We start from the raw sequence: 25,745 nt of genomic DNA, 5'->3' as shown, positions 1-25,745 counted from the left end.
CACAGAGGAGAGTTTCCTCCCAATGGGCCAAAACATATTGTGGGTTAGAGAAGGCTTCTCTTTCTGCCTTGCTCTATTCACCAGAGACCCACTGGAGCTATTCTTTGCCAAACTACATTTATACATAATAAATAGAGAATATCTCTGTGAGAAATTTGCATTTATCAAGCTGGAGCCACTTGTTTCATGTTCTGCCACTAAAATGAGGGAACTGGGATGGTTATGGAACCTACAGTATATGCACTGGATAACGCAGATAAAAACGTAATCAATTAGTCATAAGTCACTGAAAAAGTGGTGCAAAACTTCAAGTATCAATTGGCAGAAGAAGTCGTTGGTTTTTACTTTTAAGAACTTCTCCACCCACAATCTTCTTTTATTTTTAGCCATGCTAGCAGTGCGGCTCTTGGTCTGCAGAGCTGTTTAAGACTTTTGCAAACTAAAATATCTCAACAGTTGAGTAATTTAATATTAGAAAATTGAGTCAAGTGGGTGAAAAATTTTGAAATTATTTCCAATATTTATGGGGTGGCATAAACCAGCACGAAGGTCCTGGGTTTGAATCCACTGGTTGGCTGAGGCCTTTCTGTGTGGAGCTAGCATGTTGGCTATATGGGTTCTCTCTGAGCACTCATAGTTCAAAGGCACATGTTAGGTTATTCTAAATTAACTGTAGATGTAAATGTGAGCATTTTTCATCTGTCTCTCAGTTAACCCTGTGATAAATTGGGATCCTGTCCAGGATACCCCACTTCTTCCCATATATCAGCTGGGACAGGCTCCAGCCCAACTGTAATCCTGGATGGAAGGATGGATGGATTAAAACCCCAAAACAAATGAAACTCCCATTGGTCCCAGTTGTATTTTGCTCCGTGCACCGTTAACAAATGTCAGTCAGTTAAATGATAAACATTATAGCTATTCTATAGAGGGTGATATATATTTTTTACATTTTAAGCTAATCCCAAACAAGAGTTAAAAAAGGGAAACACAAACAAAGGGAAACATAAAACAAAAAGATTGTCTAAGACATTTATACCGGTCGATCCCTCTGTAGTTCCCAGATATAGAGAATGGATAAAAACCTGAGATGTGTCGAAAAATATTTGGCAGATATGATTGCTACCAGCATTTTGCAGTTACACAGGCTTTGACATTAAGGATTCTTTGTATCCTTAATATCACATCACCCCGCATTTTGTCCAAAAACACATTTGTAAATGCAAATTACTTGCATATGACTGTTATTTTTTATCCACAGCATTCAATGCCAAAATTCTCTTGGCAGATGAAAATGGAAAAAAAAACAAAAAGCAATGCAGCTGTTGCACTCTCAGTAAGCAGATTGCCACACTAATTATATACTAGGTTGGATGGCTTTATAGCTTTTTTTTTGTTCTTAAATGCGGTCTGGCTTTATTTCCAACATTACCTTCCTGCTAACAGAAACTATACACAGTGATAGGTGCTTGTTTGCGTCCATCACTTTTTACTCAGTCAAGAGTTTCTTTTGATCAAATGTTCACAGGAACAGGTGTGTGTTTCATGCATAGAAGAAGAAATCCAAGACAGACAGACAGCAAGAGCGCTAAAAAACACCCTATTGTAAATTCAGGCATGCATGAGCTCAGTTTTATTGCTTGAATAAATGCCTTTTGCTATATGAGCTCTATTCTTTTTTCATTACTAAGGTAACTTATTGAATCTTAAATTGTATTTTTTTTGTATTCTCTGTATTTCTCTTCTTAATCATTCAGAACCATGTGAACTACTTCCAAGAAGGTCACAGAGAACTGTTTCCCATTAAACAATCGCAAATAATTCTGTAACAGTTATTCTTTTATGGCAGGACCATTGACATGCTTATGACTGTCACATCTGCACTGGAGGTGTCAAAATTTCACTTTGTAGCTGGAAAAAGTTCTCTGTGTTCTCCTGCCAGAGTGTTCAGATAATAATAAGAGAGATATAGACAGCTGTACAGAGACCCAGGCGATCTTCAATGTGAGAGCCAGACATTTATTATACTCTCCAAGATAAAAGTAACAAATTACAAAACACATTCCTCATAAATAGACATCTGACCCAGGGACACCTTCATAATAAAACCCTTCACATCATCATCTCCTCCCTTCTCTTGCAAAGCAGCTCTACGGAACAATCAAATAGATTGCATAACACACTTGGCCATGTCTGCAGAAGATAAAGCAGAGAGATCACGAAGAAACCAGTGGGGACACCAAGCACAAATAAAACATGTCAGCTACTTTGCTTTATATTGAATGTTTAAATGGCAAGTTGTATTGATGAAGTATAATTGGCCAAGAAATAGCAAGTGTGTGTGTGTGTGTGTGTCTGGCAGCTTGACTGTATGCTCGTCTGTACAATATCAGGCGACTGCAGATACTGTACAGCTTAAGCTTAATAGCAAAGCTGCCTGAATTATATAAGAGGTCTACAATAACTGGTAATAATGTTAGAAATTGACTACTTTTATGTGGCATTTTAATCCAAATTGTTTGTTTTTCTTCTCCTTTTTATATCAGTAATAGAAAACGGATCTTTAACAATTTAAAGCTATGCTGAATACACATTATAAAATCCTCATTAAGTCCTTTACAACATTAAACTTGTCTTCTAGTAGCAGTAAGAGTTGCAGCATTCTAGGGACACCTTTGATATATTTTTCTTTTCCGGACTTTAATCCTCCTTCTCATTGTTGATTTTGTTTTATACAGAACTGCCAAACACAGAGATACCTTTTCCAGTAATGCACTGCCAGTACACAGTTTAGAATCATTTTCACACATACCAGCCGAAAAAAGGCTGGTGCTGTTTCAAAAATCAGGCATCAGAGTGGCACAATAGTATTGGAACCACTGATATTATCACCAAAATTACAACAACCTCTGACAGCAACACTATGAAGTAATCATTAGCCTATTCCACATAAATTTTTCCATCCTGCTACTTTAATTTATTTTATTTATTTGCTCAACGTTTTATCCTTATTATTTTGTAAATTGTTATGTTTGTTGCTTGTGTACAGTGTCCTTGAGTGTTTTGAAAGGCGCTTTCTTAAATAAAATGTATTATTATTATTATTATTATTATTATCAGTTCTTAAATCCACTGAAATGTGGTCTGGTTCTCAAAACACACCAAGCCAGACCTGGCCCTGCACCGTCACCACCAGTAGCTCCGTGTTGGTGGAAAAGATTCAGTAGTGGGTCCTGAGGCTTAATCAGCATCGTATTAACCTCTCTGTCATACACCGTGTTCATTTAAGAGCAGTGCACCCAAACTTTAAGTAGCTTTTTGATTATTAGTTTATAATATCATGTCTTGTTAATTGATTAATTTTGTCTTTACACCACCTACCCTCTAGGTGGTGCTAAAGAAAAGTTTGTCAAAGCTTGCTGTCTTTGACAGCAATATGTGTCACACCACATGTTAACATTAAGGATGAAGGTCATAATTTTTCAGTGTGTACAGTTACTGCTGTATACAAAAATATTTTGATCTAAACTTTTTTTTTTTCTAGTGCAAAAGTGCAGGGGAAGGGGAAGACTTTCTATGAGCCCATAGAAGTGGGTTGTAGGGACTTTGCAGGACGATCACTCTGCAAAGTCCTGGGCCGGCTGGGTGTGGCTGGGGTGGCCAAGAAGAGGGCCATCCAGGCTGTGAGCGAAGCAGCAGAGAAAGCCACAAGGTGGCTGTGGATTAAGAGGGCTGATCCGTGGGTAGCTACTGGTACGCAAGTCGGGGTCTGATCACCCCCGGCTGGGTCGCCTGGGCGAAGGTGTATGATGTTGCGAGACCTGAAACACCTGATGACCCCAGGATACATCACTGAGGACGTGTGGCAGTGCATCCAGGAGATGTTTCTTGCATAGTTCCTACATGCAAACAAGTAATTTTAAGAGACTAAACCTGAACAGTGAGTGAAACCAAAAGTAAAAAAATAACCGACCACTTAAAGACACATTTACTCACAAAGATGTACAGCACTTTATTCTATGCACATTAAGCCCCTGATTTACCTTGCGTCCCCGCCTACAGACATTTTGGAATCACCTACTGAGTTAACGAGCTTGAGGATCCAGAGTAAATTCTGGGCGTGTCTCAGTAATGATGCAAATAAAAGGCCTCCTGTCTAATAGACCTGTGACTTTGCTGTGTTTTGCTGTTGCTGCATTGATGGACCAGCTGCAGTAGGGTACTATGGCTCTGTTTTATAAACCTACAGTGTCATATTTGATGTCCCTGGATGAGAATGTGTTGACTGTGTGGTATGCAACATTCTGGCTCTGTATAGCTTAGTATTAAATGACGCAAGACGCTCCAGGAAAAGTCACTTTATACTGTACAAGTAACTCATGTATAAGTACTTCTTTTCTTCACTCCCTTTTTCAATTATTTCTGGCACAATCTAGAGTTGGCCCGTCACTCAGTAATTGCATGAGATTCACTTGACCTTTAGAGGAAATAACTCCAAGTTATCTGCCTTCACTTTGTGTTTTAAACTTTTATTAATGAACTCAAACAGAGAGCCCTTTGCCTCCTATCTAAATGTCATCGGACATCATGAAACACTAGGGAAACTATTCCACGCTTGATGACTTTTAAAACAAGTTTTTGTTTTCTTTTTCCTTTTTTTTGGTCTTCCCTAGTAGTGATGAGGCAGACTTTTCTTTGGAGGATACAGTGGCACAGTCTGCCTCAGGCATACGCCAACTAAGCTCCTGCTAAGGGCCAGCATGCAAATTACAATGTGAACTCTCTTTGGCTTGTTCTGCTCATTTTGGAACGAGTTTCTGAAGCAGGGATTAGGCCTTGTGGTAAAAAAAAAAAAAACCCTAAAAACATGGCCTTGAAAGCCAGATTATTAAAAATTAGAATCATTTTAATTTAGTACTGTGTTTAGTGAAGTATTGCATTAACTTTACTGGTTTCTTGGGTGAGATTAGAATACCATTCGGGGCAAAAATGAAGATTTAATCAAAGGGAAATGTGATGAAAAGATTTAAATGAATGCCGTCAAGGTTTAGATGAATACTGTCTGTAGATGTAAATAAACGGTTTATTTGCTCCACAAAGACCAGTGAGTTTCTGTGGCGAGACAAGTGCTCACTAACAAAATCAACCAGCTCAGCCGCTTTAATTGAAACGGTTTTTAAAAGGAAAATTTAGCCAAGGTCTTTTTTTCTCTGCTGCTGTCTAGACTCAGCGGAAAAAAAAGTTTGGATTTGCTACTGGCAAATGTTTTTTTCAGAATTAAGTCATTATCATAGATAGACTAATTTAATGGCTGACAGCACGATGCCACTTGTCTTAGTGTGGAACCTGATTTGATCAGTGTTTTTCTTCTTGTTATATTTCCTGACGTTTCCATCCAGTTACTGTAAGTCCCTTTTCATCCCATATGCTATTCTTTACCCTATTAATTTACATGTTAGAATAGAATGTTGTGTTTCATGAAGTCGACCTGTGACACTGAGAAAATTATTGCCATTTACTTGATCACATAGCAACAGATATCTGCTCCGGATAAAAGGGAAAGACACATTCCTCTTGCACTTTTCTTGCTGTTTCCATAAGACATGAAGAATTAAGCATGGTCGTCTTATTGAATAACAGCATTGATGCTCGTGGCTAAGCACGCTTGTGATCTTTCAAATTAAACTGATGGATTGTGACAGCACATTGGAAAACGGATTTGGGATGTCAGGGTAGAGGCACGGCACAGCCATCAGAAGAACAGTTTCCATAACAAATGTGACGGAAAACTCGTAAAATTATGGTAATGATTGGGTAGTGTAATAAAATCTGTATATATCAAATCACCTTTTGAATTGCTTTGCAGTGCTTTGGGCTATCTGTAACTATAAAACACTGCAAAAATTGGGCATTAGTAGCACACTTCATTTTTTTTAAGAACAAAAGATAAAAAATTCCCATGCAAATGAAATCTAAATGTCAGCCATTTTTTTATTATGGTATATAAGCTGTGATTAATCCTCCTTGAGTTGCCTGGCATACCTGGTAAATATGAAAAGCTGTCTTACTTAAAGGAAACATTTTTGCTGAGTTATTTGTGTGTTATTGGTGGCAACATTATTATTATTATTAAAGTGTTATTTGCGGCGATTATAAGTGGATTTTTGTCTTCTTTTTTTTTGTCTGTAGAAAAGTTGCAGAAGACAGAAAAGGAAAATGACGAAATCAAAGAAGAAGGAATAAAAGACAGATGAGAGAGAATGACACCCAGAATAAATGTTTTATGGGACTGACAGGTCTCATAAGTTTGTTTTTGTGCTCTCCTAAGAATCCGGGTTTTCACAGGTGTCAAAATGTAGGAGCCAGAGAAGAAAAGGGTGAAGTGATTGTGTTGAACTTTAAATAAAAATGTGCCAGCGGTTTAACTAATTAAAACTGTAGACATGTTTATGCAACAAGCGCATTGTAGCCAGCCATTAATATTACATGTTTCAGAACACTGTTGTATGGATTGCAGTGTATCACACCCTGTACCCTTATTAAAATGATTTCCCTTGAAGCTGCAAATATCATGCAAGCAATAAATGTCAAAGACAGATATATTAATTGAATCAAGCAAAGAAATCCCCAGAATGCCTCATGTTGCTGCTCATGCAAAGGCCAGGTAATTGCAGTTACTGGTCTGTTTCTTTTATTACAGGCAATAATTTTCTTGATGTCACATTGGTGCAGTGGTTACCGTTGTTGCCTCCCAGCAAGACTATAGACTGACAAACTGTCCACAGTGTACCTTAACTCCTTCCTTCTGACACCACAACCGCAGTCTGCAAATTACTGGGATACGTTTTGCCTCTCCAAAGTTCCGATGAGCTGCAGTAACAGCAGAGGGAGATATTTTATTTCAAATCAACATGAAAATAATCACAGGAAAGCGTTTAAATAGACATTAATAACACATTTACACGTATATACAAATTAGCCGCCTAATTGTTTCCGTCAATTAAGGACCCTGAAATGTACTTCATAGGATTTTTGCTTACTCCCGACTTTGTGGCTTTAATAATACCCCCCCCCCCCCGGTAATGCAGGGGGAGATAACGTTTTGGAGAGGCAAAATGTGAAATGGACACGTGGACGTTTTGCCGTGATACTGGGTTGGTGGGTGGTACGTGTTAGAGTAGCATCCCAAATGTCAGGATGAATGATCACCAGTACATAATTCACCTTTTAAAGGTTTTAGTGTTTCGGTGTGTTTGAGATTTGGAGCCACCTGGCATCTGGCTGACTCATTTAATTCTAGTACCTAAACGGATTATCTGAGCATTTCTCTGTCATTTACCACTGCTTGTCAAAACCTCATAAGGTTGGCAATTTCATCAGCTCTAATTTAGATTTACCTCTTGGCTAATAACTGATGCTAGAATGGAGTGAGAAATAAGATGAGTGTGGGGCAAAAAAAACATTAGGAGCACTGCAATTAATGACTACACTGCAGCAGACCATCAGAATGTTCCACTTACTTATTACATCATTTTAACAACCATGTAATGTGTGCATTCCACAGAAGTACAAGTACAAATGGCATAAGCAGAGCTCTCTCTTTGCAGATGGCACAGTGTTGTCAGATACTTGCCTTTATCTTTGTGGTGTCATTAAGAGAATTTTTTTTAAATGAAAAATAAAAATGTTCTTGGATTGGTTCTGGTATGTAGACATGATATTTTAAATGCCTATAAAATGATGTTTCTCTGCAGGGAGCCTTTGACCATGCCCATTCCTTCCCTTTAAGATCTCAAGAAGATGAAATATCACAACAGCTGTTATTGACAGGAGGCGCTGCGGCTGAATTTGAGAAAATGTCAGGGCTGTCAGGAATCAAACGCACTCCTCTGTGTATGGGAAAAGATGAAAATGACTTGAAAGAATTGTGTTCTTTTATTGTGAACACTTGATCTTGCACAGAAATCAGCTCTTGTAAAGGAGCCTAGAATAACACTTCACATATAGTATTTTACCCCTGTGGGAACTTGAACACCTGTGTCTCCCACGTTGTCTTTGCCATAAAAGAAACAGATCTATGTACATAGAAGTTTCCCTTATTGGCAATGAATGTTAAAGCAGGCACCACTCTAATTCGAAACCAACACAAGCAACAATTTTTCTCACAAATGAAACCTGCAAGTCATATGGCAAACACAAAGACAACAAAATGTAACTTTACAAATCCTTCATACCACGATCAACAATGAACTACTGTCTAATACTAAGCAAAAAAAGAAACAATGTTGACTGTGTTGGCCCAGTTTTATACTTTTGTAGCCTAAATCACCAACCATTGTTTTTTATGTTCTCATTAGCTCTGATCAAGCTAATAACTCATAACTAATTTCTAATAACTACACATCCCTCAGTTACAGATATTTGTTACATGACTGTTAATGTGATTATAAAGTAAATGTAAAAACATAGATCCATGTTAAACTTTGTGTCTGTCGGTGAGTTTTTATTGCTCAATGTGGAGAAAAAAAATTAAAAAATTAAAAACTTACACTAGAAAATCCAAACATATGGATACCTTTTTCATGAGCCCCTACCTTCACTGAGTACCTGTGTGACTTCTATGTTAGAATCTCTATTGTGGCCTGTTAAGATGATGACCAAATCAAGATGTCCACAGCCTTGCAGAGGTTCTGAAGCCTTCACCTGCAGCTTTTACATTCAGAAAAGATGCAATGTTAGGAATCTTGCATTTTTCATTAGACAGTATTCTCATTGGCTGAAGGTGTGGCCCCAGGGTCTGCTCAAGCCCACCGGAAGAGTAGGTGGTCATGAATCATGGAAATTTTATGTAAATAGTTCTGAAACAGCCTGCTGGAGGACAGTGGGAAAACATGCTTGCAAGGAATGATGGATGTAACACATACAGTATGTTTTAAAATAGATACTCATTTATAAAAATGAGCAAAAACTGGCTGTGGCACCACATCTTTATCAAAACAACATGTAATCCGATTTTTATCAGATACCTAATATATGGTCGGTCATTTGAGCCATTTCACCCAAAGCAAAAGGTCTCCATCCGCCAATTTAGTTGGATCAGAAAACTGTACTCAGCAAATAGACCATGACAAGCAAGCAGACTGATTCCAACAAGAGAATGAGATGAATACCTGTACAAAAAGAAAAGAAACCTCCTGAAAACAATGGCCTCAAGTCTTATTTGAACCTCTCTGCGTCTGAAAAAGATGATTTAAAAAATAGGCTGGCTGTTCTGATCCATTTAAAAATGACTTCAAAGAATCTCCTAAAGTGATATATAAGTCATTCACAATGTGAGACATACAGTATGCTGTATGTCTAATTTTAAATTTGATGTCTGTGAAGGTTCTCAGTCATCCAGGTCATCGTAGTTTAAGGAGCTTGGAAAGAAAAGCGTCTGGACTTCTTTGAGTTGCTTGAAGACGTTTCACCTCTCATCCGAGAAGCTTCTTCAGTTCTGAAGAAGAACTTGAGAGGTGAAACGTCTTCAAGCAACTCAAAGAAGTCCAGACGCTTTTCTTTCCAAGCTCCTTAGACTTTAAATTTGTTTCTTTAAAGAATCTGACTGTGGTTCTTTTAACAATTTTACTGCATCAGATAACAAGAAGAACTGTTCAGCTTGATGTCATTGGATTGAATGTACCCAAGAATGCAATTCACTTGCTCAAATACCCATGCAAGTCAATATGTCGATAAAGGAGCTGTGTGGAGGAACTGTGTGTAGTTGTGGGATTCATTTGTTTTTTACCGGACAAAGTAAAGAAGTTCAATCAAAAGATTAAATGAGTAGAAGCCATGATCTTATGAATAAATAAATTAATAGTCATTTACAATTGCAATTTACCTTGTTACTGGGCTCCATAAATTAGGAAAAAGACATGTGAATACCTTTGGACCTTTAAGATCAGCTGGTTTTAAAAAAAAAAAAAAAACACGCTAAAATTGTATTTCCAAAGAACACACCGAATGTCTTTGATGGATCCCAATCATGTGACAGGTCTCTGAAGACTAATACTGTCAAGAAGTCAATCTGCTACATCAGTGGATATTCATATGGACCAAATGCAGCCTAATGGAGCTTGTTGGACGCTCTTCCCCTGCTCGCGTCGATCGACAGCGTGTGAGCTGTTCGTTGGCTATTGCAGTGGTATGTGTGTGCATTATAGGTTTGGCAAGTACAACAAACCCGAGGGGAAAACAAGCAAGCGCTCTCACCTTTCTTCAACCTCCACCCGATTAAAGGGAATGAAAAATCCATGAGTGCTCATTAGACGGGTTTGCAGGTTGCTAATGAACTGATATTTAAAACTCGTCACTTGTTGCATCTCTCCCTTTCGCTCCAGTTTTCTCTCTTTTTTTTCCTGTCTTTGGCTGCCCTCCAGGACAGAGCTCCAGCAGGTCTGCAGGGGTGCCAGTATTGCTCTGTATCAGCAAAATGTCAGCCAGGAACATGCACACACACACACTGGATCCAGGCTACATATCCCCAGTGCCTATTTCCATCAAATGGAAGGACACATTCAAGATGTACGACCTTAATTTGACTCTGGTAATATAGGTTTATAATAGGGTATACTGTATAACTGGAATGAACTATTTCACTTGTGTCTGTAACTGTGCATAGTAGCTCTTCAACCTCTTATGGCCTCGGGTCGGTGTGAAATGTTATAATAGTTGTCCTCATTAAAAATCACCTCACCTTTTTAACCACTGTGTGATAAAAAGGGCAATTTCACCACAAGTCAATGCCTCGTCTTTCATACCGGTCGCACCTCCGTGGGCAAAAGCTGCGTCAGGTAGATTGCCTGCAGACCATAACCACTCTAGTTGCAGTCCAGGAAATATTACCTCAGTAATCTGCAGCAGGAGGCATTTCAGCAGGAAATGGCTCCCTGTGCTGGGTTGTATATATGGCCGGGGCTGAGTTGAACTCATAATTCAATGCAGTTGTTGGCACTTTTCATCCTCTGTCTGCTGGGGCAGGGTACTGGCTAAATGACAGTGAAAGCCACAGTGGCACTTCCGCCATTGCTTTACGACTGGCAGAGACCCCGGGGCACCATGACTGGAGTGCTAAGCGAGAACATGGCTGCCAATCACTTGATATTAATCTCCCTATGATCACGAGAGACAGCCGACATGAGGTGGGAGGGGAGGAGGAAAACCTGGGGTGGGGAGGAGCAGGGACGTGGACCCAGCTGGTGTGTGGCCGACAGAAATTAGCTGTGCGCTCCCATCAGAGCGTTCAAATGCCTCACGCTCACCTGCACACGCAAGCAAGCACACACACTCAGAGCCACCTACACACAGGCAGTGAAGGTCAGCTGTGCTCAGCCTCTTCTGTATCGTACCACATAATATGGCCAGACATGAAATCTCAGTGCATTTCACCTTGATGGATTCCTTGGAGCGCTATGTTTTAAATCTCATTGCCTCAATATACTGTATAAAAAGTTCAGTGTAAATACATCAGCAGCCAAACTGAGAGGTCAGAGGTGAAGCTAGCACAAAGCCTCTAAGGTACTTAGTGTTCATGCCATAAATATACTATTTTTACCCATAATTTTGTCATACAGCTATTTTAACAAGACAAATTTAAGATTACATGACACAAAATAACGATTATTCTAATAACTCACTTTAATGGGCATTTTCAACAACTTAGTATGTTATAACTGGATCACACTCAAGGGAGGGTTTACAGACAATTACACTATATTCCCAAAAGGATTCAATCAAGCATCCAAATCATTCAGTTCATGTGTTCCAATCTGTCCAGTCTTACTGTACATGGCCACTGGTGTATGAAATCATAAAATCAAGCTCCTAGGCATGCAGGCTGCTCAGTGAATTCCAGTGTGGTGCCTTGATAGGATGCCACCTCTGCGCATAAAATCCAGCTGTAAAAATACCTCAAAGTCAATGTTAGTGGCCTTATAACAAAGTAGAATTGACTGAGAATGGCAGTAAGTCACTTACAAAGTGGTAGACCATGTAAAATCACAGAGCAGGCTGTGGTTGCCAACTTTCTGCATTGTCAATCGCTACAGACCACCAAACTTCCTCAAACTTTGCCTTCCCAGAAGAGCTCAAGCTTTTATAACTGCAAAGAGTGAACCAACATCATATTAAACCCTATGGATTAAGAATGGGATGTCACTCAAGTCCATATATGAGTAGGCAGACGAGCAAATACTTTTGGCTTTATAGTGTATCTCCATTGGTTTGAGTAACTCCGACTGGTGGATTTTCTTACGTCTAAAGTCATTTGGTAACTGATTTACTTTATTTTGGGGCTCATTTTTTACTGCATCATACAGCTTTCTGCTGAGCTACAGCTGGCAGGCAAAGTATTCTGTAAGATATCTTGGTGAAGATGGAAGTTAACAACTCCCTCAGTTATTGCTATTTGTCCAGACCCAGAAGTAGTTCCGTTTTTTTTAGATAATAAATGCTGCTGCGTGATATCCAAGGTCAAGATCCTCTTTTGGCAAAATCAGCTGAGCTTAGTCTTGAAGGTAAGTCTTCAAAGATCTCTTTCTCCTTTTTTGAGGCACACATCAGGAGACACATCTTGTAATGTAATATAAATATAAACCCTCGTCTAGGTGATTAAAAATCCCTGATTCCCAGAGACAGTGCTGAGGACATGACCTCTGTGCCTTCAGCGGTAGCTATGATCCTCTGATGGTCATGTGGCTTCATGTCCCAGTGGTAATCCACACACAGACTTTTGATTTAAAAAAAACCTGCTCAAGTTTTTTACTGTAAGACAAAAATTGTTTAGTTATGTTCTTAGCAAGCTTCACTCTCGTTTTTGTGTTGTTATTGTTATTGTCATTATTGTATGCTTACTGTACTTTTATAATACTCTGTTGCTGGAGTACAATCTGTGTCTTCAGTTAAAGTGAATGAGGAACCTGCACATTAAAAAAGGAAGCTTCAGCTTATTTAACTGCTTGTTCAGCCTCTGTACATTCCCTGTCTGATGGAGTGCAGCGCTGCTCCCATTTTGTCATGTTTAGTTCAGACTGATGGTTATTTTGAGTAGAATTTAAAATGAGATTTCTTATAGACCCCCTTGTTTGTGCCTCTGTGTGACTGCTTTGAATGTTTGGTGTGGGTCACTGAGATGTTTGTGTAGTAACTGAAGACTAAAGTAAAATGGACAGAATGTTAAGATGTAGTTTTCACTTCATAGAAAAGGATGACTGACACAAAACTAGACACTCCAGTTGAAAACATTTGTCATATACTGTTAACGCCCTGTAATCACGGCATGTTTGTTGTCAGAGCAAAGGCGTTGACCTTAATGTCACACAGCCAGTGATCATGAGTAATGAGGATGTGAGTTAAAATTAGAGGGTGTATTCATCTGATGAAGGCTTTGTTCACTTTCTCAGGTTGTTGCTGGCTGTACAGTTCTCTCAGTTCCCATCTCTTCTCCTGAAACCTCTTATAAAAGGAATTAACTTTTTTGGTTATAGATCTAATAAAAACAATATACATACTTCTCAATTATGTATTTTTTATTATATTTACCAAGCCACTTTCACTTAAAAACATTTCTGAAAAATATAAAGTGATTTTTGTTCTAAATTATTGAGATTTACAGTGCTATAGTAAACTGAGTATGTGTTTCCTGTAACAGTATTACAGAAGCAACATGTTTTGTGTAATGCCTAGGAACCCAACAGTTTCAGAAACAATTTAAATATAAAAAACTACAGTTTTTAATTTTTAAGGACATTTTTAACTTTTGAAAAATGGATAACTCTGATTTTTCCAACACGAAACAAGCTGCTGAAACTCAAACTTCTCAGTAGATGTGTTTTGCCCAGAGAAAACTAGCTGGTTCTTTTTAGCTTAGCTTATAAGTAAGATCCCAACAACATTTTTTTTCCTTTTTTGAGGTATATTTTTCTTCTGATTCCTGACCTTCAAGTTAAATATGAATTAATATTTCCTTGGATCAAAAAATCTGGAAAAATATCTTGTACAGAGTCATACTATACACCTCAGACAGAAATGGTATAGACAAATTCTTTATATGTCTGCGAAAGCTAGAGAAAAGCTAAAAAAGACAAACCGAAAAAGTACCAAGAAACATGACATTTACTGACTGTGATTTTGACTCAGTTCGTCTTCACTCTTTTATTGCTTTAAATTTATTTTTTAAGAGTAAAATGGGATAGCTTTGATTTTATGTTTGCTAATTATCTGTTGCATTTATATAAGTGATTAAGAAAATGTAAGGTATTAATTTTCAAAATGAGTAAAAAAAGAATCAAGAAGATTATTCTAGTCATGTGGCAGCCCAGACACAGTTTGGCAGAATGAAACAGCCAAAGCAAAGTTCATCTAAATGTCAGAGGAGAAGATGAACTGCCACATACACATATTTCATGAATTTCAAACAAAGGCCAAACTGATTCATTATATTCTTACACAGAAAAAGTAACAAAAACATTGTGATATGCAATTTATTTAGGACTTGTATTTGTACATTTCAGTTTTATTGTTGCTTGCAACTGTTAAACAAAAAAAAAAAAATTAAGTATGAAATTGCCATTGGTTTCTCCTAATTGTGATTTATAATTTCTTAATGGGTTTTTTGTTTAAAAACAGCCTGGAAAAAAAGAAGAAAGAGCATGATCTCCCCCAGACAGTCATATGACAGTCCAGTCACCAAGTCACAATTTGGTGGTAAAAAAACAGCAAAAGTTAAGTTCCTTTAATGGTCAGTTTGGCTCTATTGGTGATTTAAAGTCATTTGACAGTATCGGACCAAGAAAATATAACAGAGGGTGAAATCCCCAAAAAACTCGTTTTATGAAGTTTCAAAGGTAAAATCAATGAACTGATTGTAACCTTATACCTTATACCTAACCTTATGTAACCTTATACCTAAGATACAGTGGTTTAATTTCACTTGATTGCTTTTAAACTGTTCTTGCTATTTAATATTTATTATTATTATTATTATTGAAATTGTACTGTTACTTACTGCACATATATTTCTTATGAAGTCAAATAATAATAATAAATTAGAATTTGCTCCTCGTCTCCCTTAAGTGTAATATTAATAACTGTAATATTTAATTATTTGCCGTCTTCTTGTTTAGAAACAGCCTGAGGAAAAAAAGAGAACGTAAGCTCCTCAGACAGTCATATGACAGGCTAGACACAATTTGGCGGAAAGAAACGTCAGCGCTTTCATTGGTGTACTGCGCACTTTACGTAGACTGAAGGACCACCCCCGCGAACTCTACGTAAAGTTCTCAGCAGGCGTTGGTGAATGAGCTGGTCGCTCGTGCGTTGACGTAAAGCTGGCCGACTTTTTTTTTTTTTTTTGGTACCGAGCGGAGAGGAGATGCACACGGCACTCGAGTGAGGTAACTATATAAAAAAACCCATTTGTTATCATTCACTCCCACAACATGGACCCGGGCAGCGTTATCCACGGCTCGTGGATTTTGTTCGCCGCTGTTGCGAACGTTTGTAACGAAACATAACACCGTGTTTTATATCGTTGGTCTTTCTAGACTGTGAGCTAATTTCCTGTGAGGCGTCTGCTAGCTTATGTTAGCTGGTTGGATTGTTGTCTTCCTTTACAGGCTAGCGTTAGCCTTCCGAGAACGGGCTGACTGTGGAGTCAGGGGCTTTGAAATAGTACCTCTGTGAGGTATTCCGGTGTTTTGAACATAAGCGACTACTTTAAGTGTTCATTTTTGTGCCTTTTAACGCTGTCGTGTTGAAATCACGTCTCAAGGACGCGGAAGTGTAGCACGCTTAGTCTGATATTATTCGAACCACGTGCGGAATTCAGCCCTCCCTCTGATCAGTGTATTGATGAGCGATTGGCGGTTTTACTGCGATTCCTCAATAGCAGACGGTTCTCCCTAGTCTAACTTGTGTGACCTGTTGTTGATCTGTTTTTGTTTTTTATTGAACTTGTCGACATTACACGGCTCTCACCCACCTTGCTGAACGCTGCATGAGTGGGGAGCTGCCATTGTGAAGCGACTGCGTTTGGTGATATGCAAATATGGCATTCAAACAGTACCCTCCCTCTTTATAAATATTCACTTACGCTATTGTACTAAATTTCTGAGCATCACCACAAAGTCTTTTTATAGGCTTAATTGAAATCAGCAGGGTCAAAGTGATCCGGGTGAAATGTCCGCGTATTTGTCCATTTTCTCATTGTCTGTCTCATTGAATCAGTGATCACCTTTTCAGCGTCCAACATTTATTTTCCTCCTGTTGCCAGCAGTTTACTGACCCACGTAAAACGAATTTAAGTTATTCTATACTACTATAACGTAAGATTGGATATTTGTTTTAAAATAACTAAATGTTCAGAGTAACTAATAGCTAAAGCTTAAAATGGATCCAGTGGAGTAAATGCCCCCCTCCCTTATTTTTCTTGCAGTGCTGATTTTATTGCAATTGAAACTACCATGTTTGACCGCCCTTATTAACAGCCAGCATGAGTAAAAGGTTGTGTGCATGTGTTTCCTCTACATGCTGTCCAGCAGCAGTGCTTTAATCTAGTTCATTCAGTGTTAAATTGCAGTTTTAAGGTGTAGTAAGCCCGTGTAATAATACTTTAGCATTTAATTTTTGCCTATAAGGAATCCTGAAAGGGGAAAAATGTTTATTATTGGAAATTTATTTACAAAAACTAGTTGTGGAAACTTGTTTTAATTACCTAACAAAGAAAAAAAATGAAAATATGCTTTTAATATTGGTTGGTTACAAACTAAAAAAAATGAAACAAGAAATATAATTTTTTTTTAACACAGCGAGTTCAACCTGGCAAGGATCAGAGTGTGTGACACGTGGTCTTTGGAAGGTTGTAATACCTATTCTGAAATTCCTAAATCTTGCACTTGACAAATGCCATCCATGTTATAGTAATTAAATAAAATAATTGAAACTAACCTTAATAGAAATAATAATAAAAAAAAAAATTAAGGGGGAAGAAAAACTAATAAATGGTGTAATAAGTTTGAGGCAGACAAATTCAACAAGTTAACTAGACTTTCACCTTGGTCATGGTCCAACTGCCTTCCTTGTGGCAAAATGGGTTCTAGTCTAACACTTTTAAAAATAATATGTAATGTTGAAATGTGGGCACTATGCGAGTGATGTAATGAGGTTTAATGCAATCCTTTAACTCCGAATTTCACACCTCTACGTAACCAGAAAGGCTAAAAAATACTTCATAGCACAGTGCCTTATTTGGTGTATGTAATACAGTGAGTCACATTGAAGTATGTGGCTATGTACTGAATCATATTTACTCTCTGCTTAAAATATATGTGTAACATTTGGGTGGAAAATTGATGAAACAGCTACTGCAGGATGCACACTCATTTATGTAGGTGTGCTTTGGTCTGACTTAAGGCCGCTGGCTGAATTGCTGACCTTGGGTAACAGAATAACTATACTGGTACATCCTGGTAATGCTGGTCTATGTCAACACAAATAAAGAGGCAGAGAAATGAAGACTTATAGTTTAATATTATATAACCTTAATTGTGCGTTGAGGGCTTGGCATGCACAATTTGACCAGTGCTTAAGATAATGAATAAGCTGGTAAGGTTGGCTTATTACATTCCCACCCCAATCTGGTTCCACTGCATTACATGCCATATCCAAACCAACCACAATTAAGGGAGTAGGTTACAGAGCTACAGCTCACAAGTGCAGCACCTGTTAGTATTTAGATGTCCACACTAATGTACATATGCGTTCTGCTTAGTTAAGTAATTAAATAAAATAAACGGAACTAGTGTGGTTCCTTGTTCAGATATACTCTCTGAGTGAGGAGGACTAGAGGGATCAGAATAAAGAAAGGCTGCTGGGATATACTGACTTTTACTCCCAAAAGCCAGGTGCACACTAGATGAGTTTTGGGTAGTCCCAAATGTCGTGGCACCACATTGGTGGCCCTTGATTATCCCAGAAATTATATACATAGCTATTTTAGCCAATATTGATCATTATTCATAGACTAAATAGTGGAATCATGTCTGTTTATCTACATTTCCTTGGACTCTTGATTATGCTCCATTGCCTACAAAGACATCCAGAAATTTGGATAATGTGTGACCTATGTCTGCTAGAAACCAACAGGAAACTGTATGAAATGAAATGAGATTGAAATAAAAATGTGAAAAAGGAAAACTGATTCTGTCTAAGAAGAAACATGTGTATAATTTGTTCTCCAACTAAGGAAGATGTAGAAAATAGAAAAGAAATAACAGCTGTTGTTCTTGGCCCTGATTCAATAGTAGACGCCATTATTATACAGTGTATTTGCATCATACTTGATGTCCACGTTTATTAGATTCACGTTGCTCAGTGTAACTTGTGATGAACTTATAAGATTGGTGAAATCAGAGTGCGTAGGCACCTTAATATGTGTCTAGCTTATGTTGGATCCTGTAATTCTCATAATGCAATCAGTAGTTTCTTATGATAGACTTTCACCAGTTTGTAAATACCACTGATTTTCGAACTTAAGGGCTTAAGTTTATAACACAAGGGTTATTGTAAACCAGCAGTCTTAAACCAAAGCTGAGATTACTCTGAATATTATTAGCATGAATTTCTCAGGCTTGAATAATATAAAAATATCAACTCAAGCTAAAGGTTCTCAACTTGAAAAGAAACTCGTGTACAATGCAGGTCAGTTTACCCTGTAAGTTTTAAGCTTAATTACTAAACTTTTTTGCCATATGCAGTCATGGTAATACAGAGTGTGCCCTCTGTTGATTTTAAGGTTTTTACAGCAAAACAAAAAATCGTTTTGTTAGATAAGAAACCTCATGTGAGTAACACAACATTTTATACTGTGCCATTATTTATTTAACAAAATAAGCGAGGATGTAGAAACAGTATGTGGAAAAACTAAGTAGAAATTATTTCGTAGGGGTTAAGAGGGTAAGTAGCAGGCAGGTGCCACTAAGCAAATACAAATGTGAATCTTTGTAAAAAGAAGTTTTGGCAGTTTGGCGGTCTGGATTGTTCAGGTGTGTGTTAACACGTTGCTGAGGAGGAAAGACATCAGCTTTGAGCTTAGAGAAGCAGCTGATGCTGCCCATCAATGTGAAAAGGGTTATAAGGTCATTTCCAAACAATTTGAAGTCTACCATTCCACAGTGAGAAAGGTTATTCACAACTGGAAACATTCAAGTTGTCCATCTTCCCAGAAGTCAACATACCAGCCAATTCACCCCAAGGTCAGTGTGCTCAGTGGTCAGAAAAACTAGGGAAAAAAACCAAAACAAGACCTGCACGTTAATCTCTATAACCCTCACTTAGCATGTTGAATATTAAAGTTCATGACATTACAATGAGAAAAAGTCTAAACAAGTATAACTTGTTTGGAAGAGGTTCCCAGGAGAAAGCCCCTTCTTTCTAAGTGAGCAGGCAGCAAAGCAAAGGTTTGGAAAATTGCATCTGAACAAACCACAAAACTTCCGGATCGATGTCCTTCTGGCATATGAGACCAAAGTGGAGATGTTTGGCGACAATGCACAGTGCCACGTTTGGTTAATATTAAACAGGGCATATCAGAACAAACACCATACCAGTTAATAAAGCACAGCGGTGGCGGGGTGATCTGGGCTTGTTTAGCAGTCAAAGAACCTGGACTGTTCACTTACGTGTTCTAGAGTCAAATGTCAGACGATCAGCTGACAATCAAAGTTTGTCTGATACTGGGTAAAGAAACAGAAGCAAAATAAACAAATGTTGCAGTGGCCTATTTAAATGCTGTGTAGTCATTTTCACATGACTGTATAAGCAGCATATGATTGCAGCATATAGCTTAAGGAGATTAGGCTTCCACTGAATCATTGCACATTTTAAATGCTTCAATGGGCTAAATGACAAAGTGCTGCTTTGTAATGCACTAAAGCACCACTAAAAGTTCTGAAGAATCTTAAGAAGCAGATATATGATTGAAACAGTGCTGGGAAAAACCCCCAAAACCATCTGGCTCCAGCAAGTACAGATGGGAACCCTCTGAGTTCATCTATTTTGAGTGTGGGACCAAATTTGTCTTTCACATCAAATGCACGCTAGCTTGAATGCTGTAGCTTAAATTGTGTTTTGGTCTCAGTTTTGCTTGCTAAACTTCTATAGTTGGCTTACTGTGTGTGGAGAAAAAACAGGCATGTATGTGAAAGTGTTTGAAGATGGCTTTGTAACTTATTTATGGATTACACTGGGATACAGAGATGGCAAACGGCAAACACTGGTCACATCACAAAGTAAATTTTCTGCCCTGAGTGCGTATTATATGAACTAGGACATTTGGGCCACATCTGACCTACTCACCACTTACCAAAACCCAAGGCTGGATCAAGTCTGGCTGACACAATTGGAGTGCCAGAGCTGGGCCATAATTGCCAAAGGGAGGCCAACACTGTCTAACTGGGCAAACACTAATGTGATTAACAAGCCCGGGACTAACCCTACAATTCCTTTTAGTGATTTTTCTCTAATACATTATTGCTTGTACATTATTTGTAGCCTGTTTTGTTTTTTTTGTTTTGTTTATAACCAATCAGTTTTTTTTCCTGTAAGGCTTGTCCCGCAGTGTAATTACTAAAATGGCCTTTGGCCATAATGTTCTCTTGTTTCAATATAAGCCACTGATTTAAATCTAATATTGTCAATTCATTTTTTTTCTACTTTGACCACAAATTTAGTCTTACTAATTACTTACATTACTTCTCTGTTAACTGTAATTAAATCAGGAAATTATGCAGAACATGGTGCGGTGCTATAGAGTGGCTAAGTGTATGCTTCATTGCAGTTGGTTTGTAAGTGCAAAATATTGCTTTAGTTTTTTTTCTTCCTTATCCATTTACGTTTTTTTTAACACCTGATTTCAGTTTCTAGTTTAGCTTCAGGTAACAATACCCTTGGAATCTGATTTGGGTGATAAAGTCTTTCCAGTGGCTTTAACTTTCACGTTCTGGAGTTGAACTACCTTTAGTTAAGCAACACCTGTCCTGAGGGCAAAGTTTAGATACTTTATTGTGGTAAAATCAGTACTGCAAAGGCTTCCGCACCAGGTATCAGTGCTGCCATGTTGTAACTGAAGAGCGTCCACACAGAGGTCCTGGTATTTATTCGTTTTACCATCAGCCCAGTGACGAGGATTAGCGTGTTCTTGAGTATTACAAGGTAGTATGATCAGTAAATGCAGCATGTTGTGTCTTTTGTGGTTAGTTTTAAGTCACCTAATCAGCTAGGAGTTGTTACGTACCTTTCTGCTTTATTTCCTGGCATTTGTTTTTAACTTTATTTCATTAATAGGAACACAGTAATATTTTAAGTATGTCCAAGAAAATTGTGCTGAGAAAAACACAGCTCTGTGGATCCTGTGTGCTTTGGAAGGTGATAGATGTGTTACTTGTGCGTTGTTGTGCTTTTGTTGATGGTAAAGTTGTTGTTTTGGAGCCTGTTGCTGTTGAATGTTTCTAATGTCTTCCAGTCGCCCCAGATACACAGATGTGCGAAAAGATAATAAATATAACTAATCTAATCTCAGTCTTGTGTAAAAAGGACTTGAGTAGACATGACTTAGAGAAACTGTGTCGCGCTATAGTTCAAGACATGGGTCAGTTGTGCAGACATCAGGAGGTACAGCAGTTTAAATTCTTTTATTTGTTTTTATGTTTTCATGAACAGATATGAGACAACCCTATCAGGGGACATTTGGTTCATCTCAATTCAATTCAATTTTATAGCGCCCAATCGCAACAACAGTCGCCTCAAAGAGCTTTATATTGTAAGGTAGACCCTACAATAATGCATACAGAGGAAAAAAAACAACAATCATATGACCCCCTATGAGCAAGCACTTTGGCGACAGTGGGAAGGAAAAACTCCCCTTTAACAGGAAGAAACCTCCGACAGAACCAGGCCAGGGAGGGGCGGGGCCATCTGCTGCGACCGGTTGGGGTGAGAGAAGGAAGACAGGATGAAAGACATGCTGTGGAAGAGAGACAGATTAATAACAAGTGTGATTCAGCAGAGAGGTCTATTAACACATGATGAGTGAGAAAGGTGGTTGAAAAGGAAATACTCAGTGCATCTTGGGAATCCCCCGGCAGTCTACACCTATTGCAGCATAACTAAGGGAGGATTCAGGGTCACCTGGTCCAGCCCTAACTATATGCTTTAGCAAAAAGGAAAGTTTGAAGCCTAATCTTAAAAGTAGAGATAGTGTCTGTCTCCTGAATCCAAACTGGAAGGTGGTTCCACAGAAGAGGGGCCTGAAAACTGAAGGCTCTGCCTCCCATTCTACTTTTAAATACTCTAGGAACAACAAGTAACCTTGCAGTGCGAGAGCGAAGTGCTCTAATAGGGTTTTATGGTACTACAAGGTCATTAAGATAAGATGGGGTCTGATTACTTAAGACCTTGTATGTGAGGAAAAAAATGGAAAAAAGCAGTCCTACATATTTGTTTAATATGTGCATTAAAGGACACATCCTGGTCAAAAATCTCTCCAAGGTTCCTCACAGCATTACTGGAGGCCAAGGTAATGCCATCTAGAGTAAGAATCTGGTTAGATACCATATTTCTAAGATTTTCAGGGCCGAGTACAATAACCTCAGTTTGATCTGAATTAAGAAGCAGAAAGTTATTGGCCGTCCAGGTCTTTATGTCTTTAAGACATTCCTGCAGTTTAACTAATTGGTCTGTGATACCTGGTTTCATGGATAGATAGAGCTGGGTGTCATCTGCATAGCAGTGAAAATGTATGCTATGATAATAATAATAATAATAATGGATTGGATTTATATAGCGCTTTTCAAGGCACCCAAAGCGCTTTATAATGCCATTATTCATTCATGCACACACTCATACACTGGTGGAAGCAAGCTACGGTTGTAGCCACAGCTGCCCTGGGGCAGACTGACAGAGGCGAGGCTGCCATATCGCGCCATCGGCCCCTCTGGCCAACACCAGTAGGCGGTAGGGTAAAGTGTCTTGCCCAAGGACACAACGACCAGGACAGAAAGGCCGGGGATCGAACCGGCGACCTTCCTATGCCTTCTGATTTTTTTTATATATATATATATATATATATATATATATATATATATATATATATATATATATATATATGTGTAAAAACATATGTGTATATATATATATATATATATATGTGTACAAAACATATGTGTATATATATATATATATATATGTGTACATATATATATATATATATATATATGTGTGTGTGTGTGTGTATATCTATCTATCTATCTATTTTTTTTAATGATGATACCGCCTAAGGCAAGCGTGTATAATGCAAATAGAATTGGTCCTAGCACTGAACCTTGTGGAACTCCATAATTAACCTCAGCATGTGAAGAAGATTCACCATTTACATGAACAAATTGGAGTCTATTAGATATGATTCAAACCACTGCAGCGCAGTACCTGTAATACCTACAGCATGTTCTAATCGCTCTAATAGAATATTATGGTCGACAGTATCGAACGCTGCACTGAGGTCTAGCAGGACAAGCACAGAGACAAGTCCACTGTAAATAACTCATGAAAGAATAAAGTTACGTTGAAACGAAGCACACCATTGTTTTTCTTGTGACATTACCAATAAGTTTGATGTGTCACATGGCCCTCTTCCTATTGAAAAAACAAAAGTTGTATCCAAGATGGCCGACTTCTAAATGGCCACCATGGTCACCACCCATCTTGAGGAGTTTGCCCCCCTCACATATACTAATGTGCCACAAACAGGACTTTAATATCACCAACCATTCCCATGTTATTATGGTGTATCCATATAAATGGCCCACCCTGTATGCACAAAGAGTAGTTGGTCAGGTGGCCGATCCCTGACTGCTCAAACACGCAGACACACACATTCCCCCTCCGTGCCTCCCCGCCTCTCTGCACAAATTAGTTAAATCACTGGACTCAAAAGCCTCAAAACAGTCAACCTGTTAGTTATGTTAGTGCTGCGGTCCACATTCTGCATTGGTCTGGTGTAAATTTGTGCCTTTTTTAAAATTTTTTGGGGCATATTTTAAACCAGAGGTAAGGATCACTGTATATTTTGGGAAAGGTGTTATTTTGTTGTTGTTTTTGCACTCTGTATTCCTTGGCTGATAGTTGAGTTTACTTGTATGCGCACTATCCAGTCTGAATCTGTTTTTGCACTGTGATGAGCATGCTTCCAGGCCACAGAGCATCAGCCATGCACCTGCGTCTCGCCACAGCAACCTCGTGTCATTTAGCTGCTTCTTGAATTTGCCTGCAGAATCCAAGGCTGTAAACAGCAAATTCAGGATCAGTGTACAAGTGACTCAGTGGCATCAAGCTGCAGAAAAGATGTTTATGTTTGCGGTGCAGCGTTGTCACGCTCTCTGACTGCAAGGAGTTTAAGGGGAGTTGCGGTCTGTTTACATGTGAACCCGAAGTTGTCACAGAAGCCAACAACCTATTTTCAAATCCCAGTGGGATACTGGGGTTTAACCATATGGCATGTGTCAACCTTGTTTTCGATGGACATTTAAGGGCTTTTGGAAGGATTTCTTGGTCATTCATTTACCTTGTTTTTCAGTTGCTGACAAAGTACCTCGGGATCAGCTTGCAGTAAAACATGTCTTCACCTACCTACCACCTGTGCTGAGTCTGCTGTAATGAAACCTGCAGTGCAGCTCATGACGAGGTGGTTCTTATGCTAGGTGATGCATATACAGAATAGCTACTTCTAATAAGAGGATTGCCGGTTTCACCTGTTGAGATGACTACCTTTATCATTGCTGTTACCAACAACATTGGTAAATGTCCACAGTTTGAGTGGACAAGTAGTCCCTCTGTAGCCACAAAGTGTAGGCTTGCTTGTGCTTTATGAGGCAGTTAAGCTAGGCTCTAACAGTTTGCTGTTGTGTGTCAGTGCTGTAATGTCTCACCACTGTTGAATGACTGCTTAGGACAGCAGTTATGTGTGAGATAAAAAACAATTCACAACCTATTATGTTCCCTGCTGTTTTTGGTGATTGTCTGCAGAGATGCATGACCTAAACTCAGGTGTGTCATATGTTTCCTCTTCTGCCATGCCAGACTGTGACTGTGGTCCTTCATGCTTTCCTCAGACCATCTGCTGGGAGTTTTGTCCATGTGTCAGCTGACATCTGCCGTCTTATGTGGGCCTGAGGCCTCACTAAGAAAACCCTCTTCTCTGACATGTTGTTTTTTTTTTTGTTTGTTTTTTTTCTGTCTCAAGAAAAAAGTTGTTCCCATTCCCCACTTGGCTCAAGGTTTTAGTTATGTAGCTTCCTGGCTTAGCGGTGTGGATCAAAAAGTAGAGGCTTAATCCGCTCTGATGTAACTATCACAGGTCTGTGAGACTGCCTGACTTTTTGGGGGATTTATCACATTTCAAGAGCTCAAAATATTGCAATACTTGGGAAACCATGTGTACATTTATTGCTTTTTAAGTAGAATTACATTTCTAAGGAGTTGTAGTCAAATACGTAGTGTGACAAAGTACCCACGTGTATATATCTCTCAGCCTCACAAATCTCTTACTAAATTTTTTCTTTTATTGGTCTTGTTGGCACAAACCAATATACTTGTTTTGTAACAGTGAACACGAGTGGTTTCACTTACATGTCTTTAATACCAGAATTGATGTT

At 38.6% G+C, this 25,745-nt stretch overlaps 1 protein-coding gene across 1 annotated transcript in view; it reads left to right on the top strand.

Moving 5' to 3' along the window:
• The first annotated feature begins 15,281 nt into the window (after nucleotides 1–15,281).
• Nucleotides 15,282–25,745, top strand: part of slc39a10 (solute carrier family 39 member 10) — a 35,922-nt gene continuing 25,458 nt past the window's right edge. Inside the window, exon 1 of the mRNA XM_005450457.4 lies at nucleotides 15,282–15,434. The gene's annotated coding sequence lies outside the window, so the exon portion shown is untranslated. The remainder of the gene's footprint in view (nucleotides 15,435–25,745) is intronic.

This window comes from Oreochromis niloticus, linkage group LG16, assembly GCF_001858045.2.
Source record: "Oreochromis niloticus isolate F11D_XX linkage group LG16, O_niloticus_UMD_NMBU, whole genome shotgun sequence".
In the NCBI taxonomy this organism is placed as follows: Eukaryota; Metazoa; Chordata; class Actinopteri; order Cichliformes; family Cichlidae; genus Oreochromis; species Oreochromis niloticus.
The sequence above is the reverse complement of the archived record's forward strand: the minus strand, read 5'-3'. Positions and strand labels throughout refer to the sequence as shown.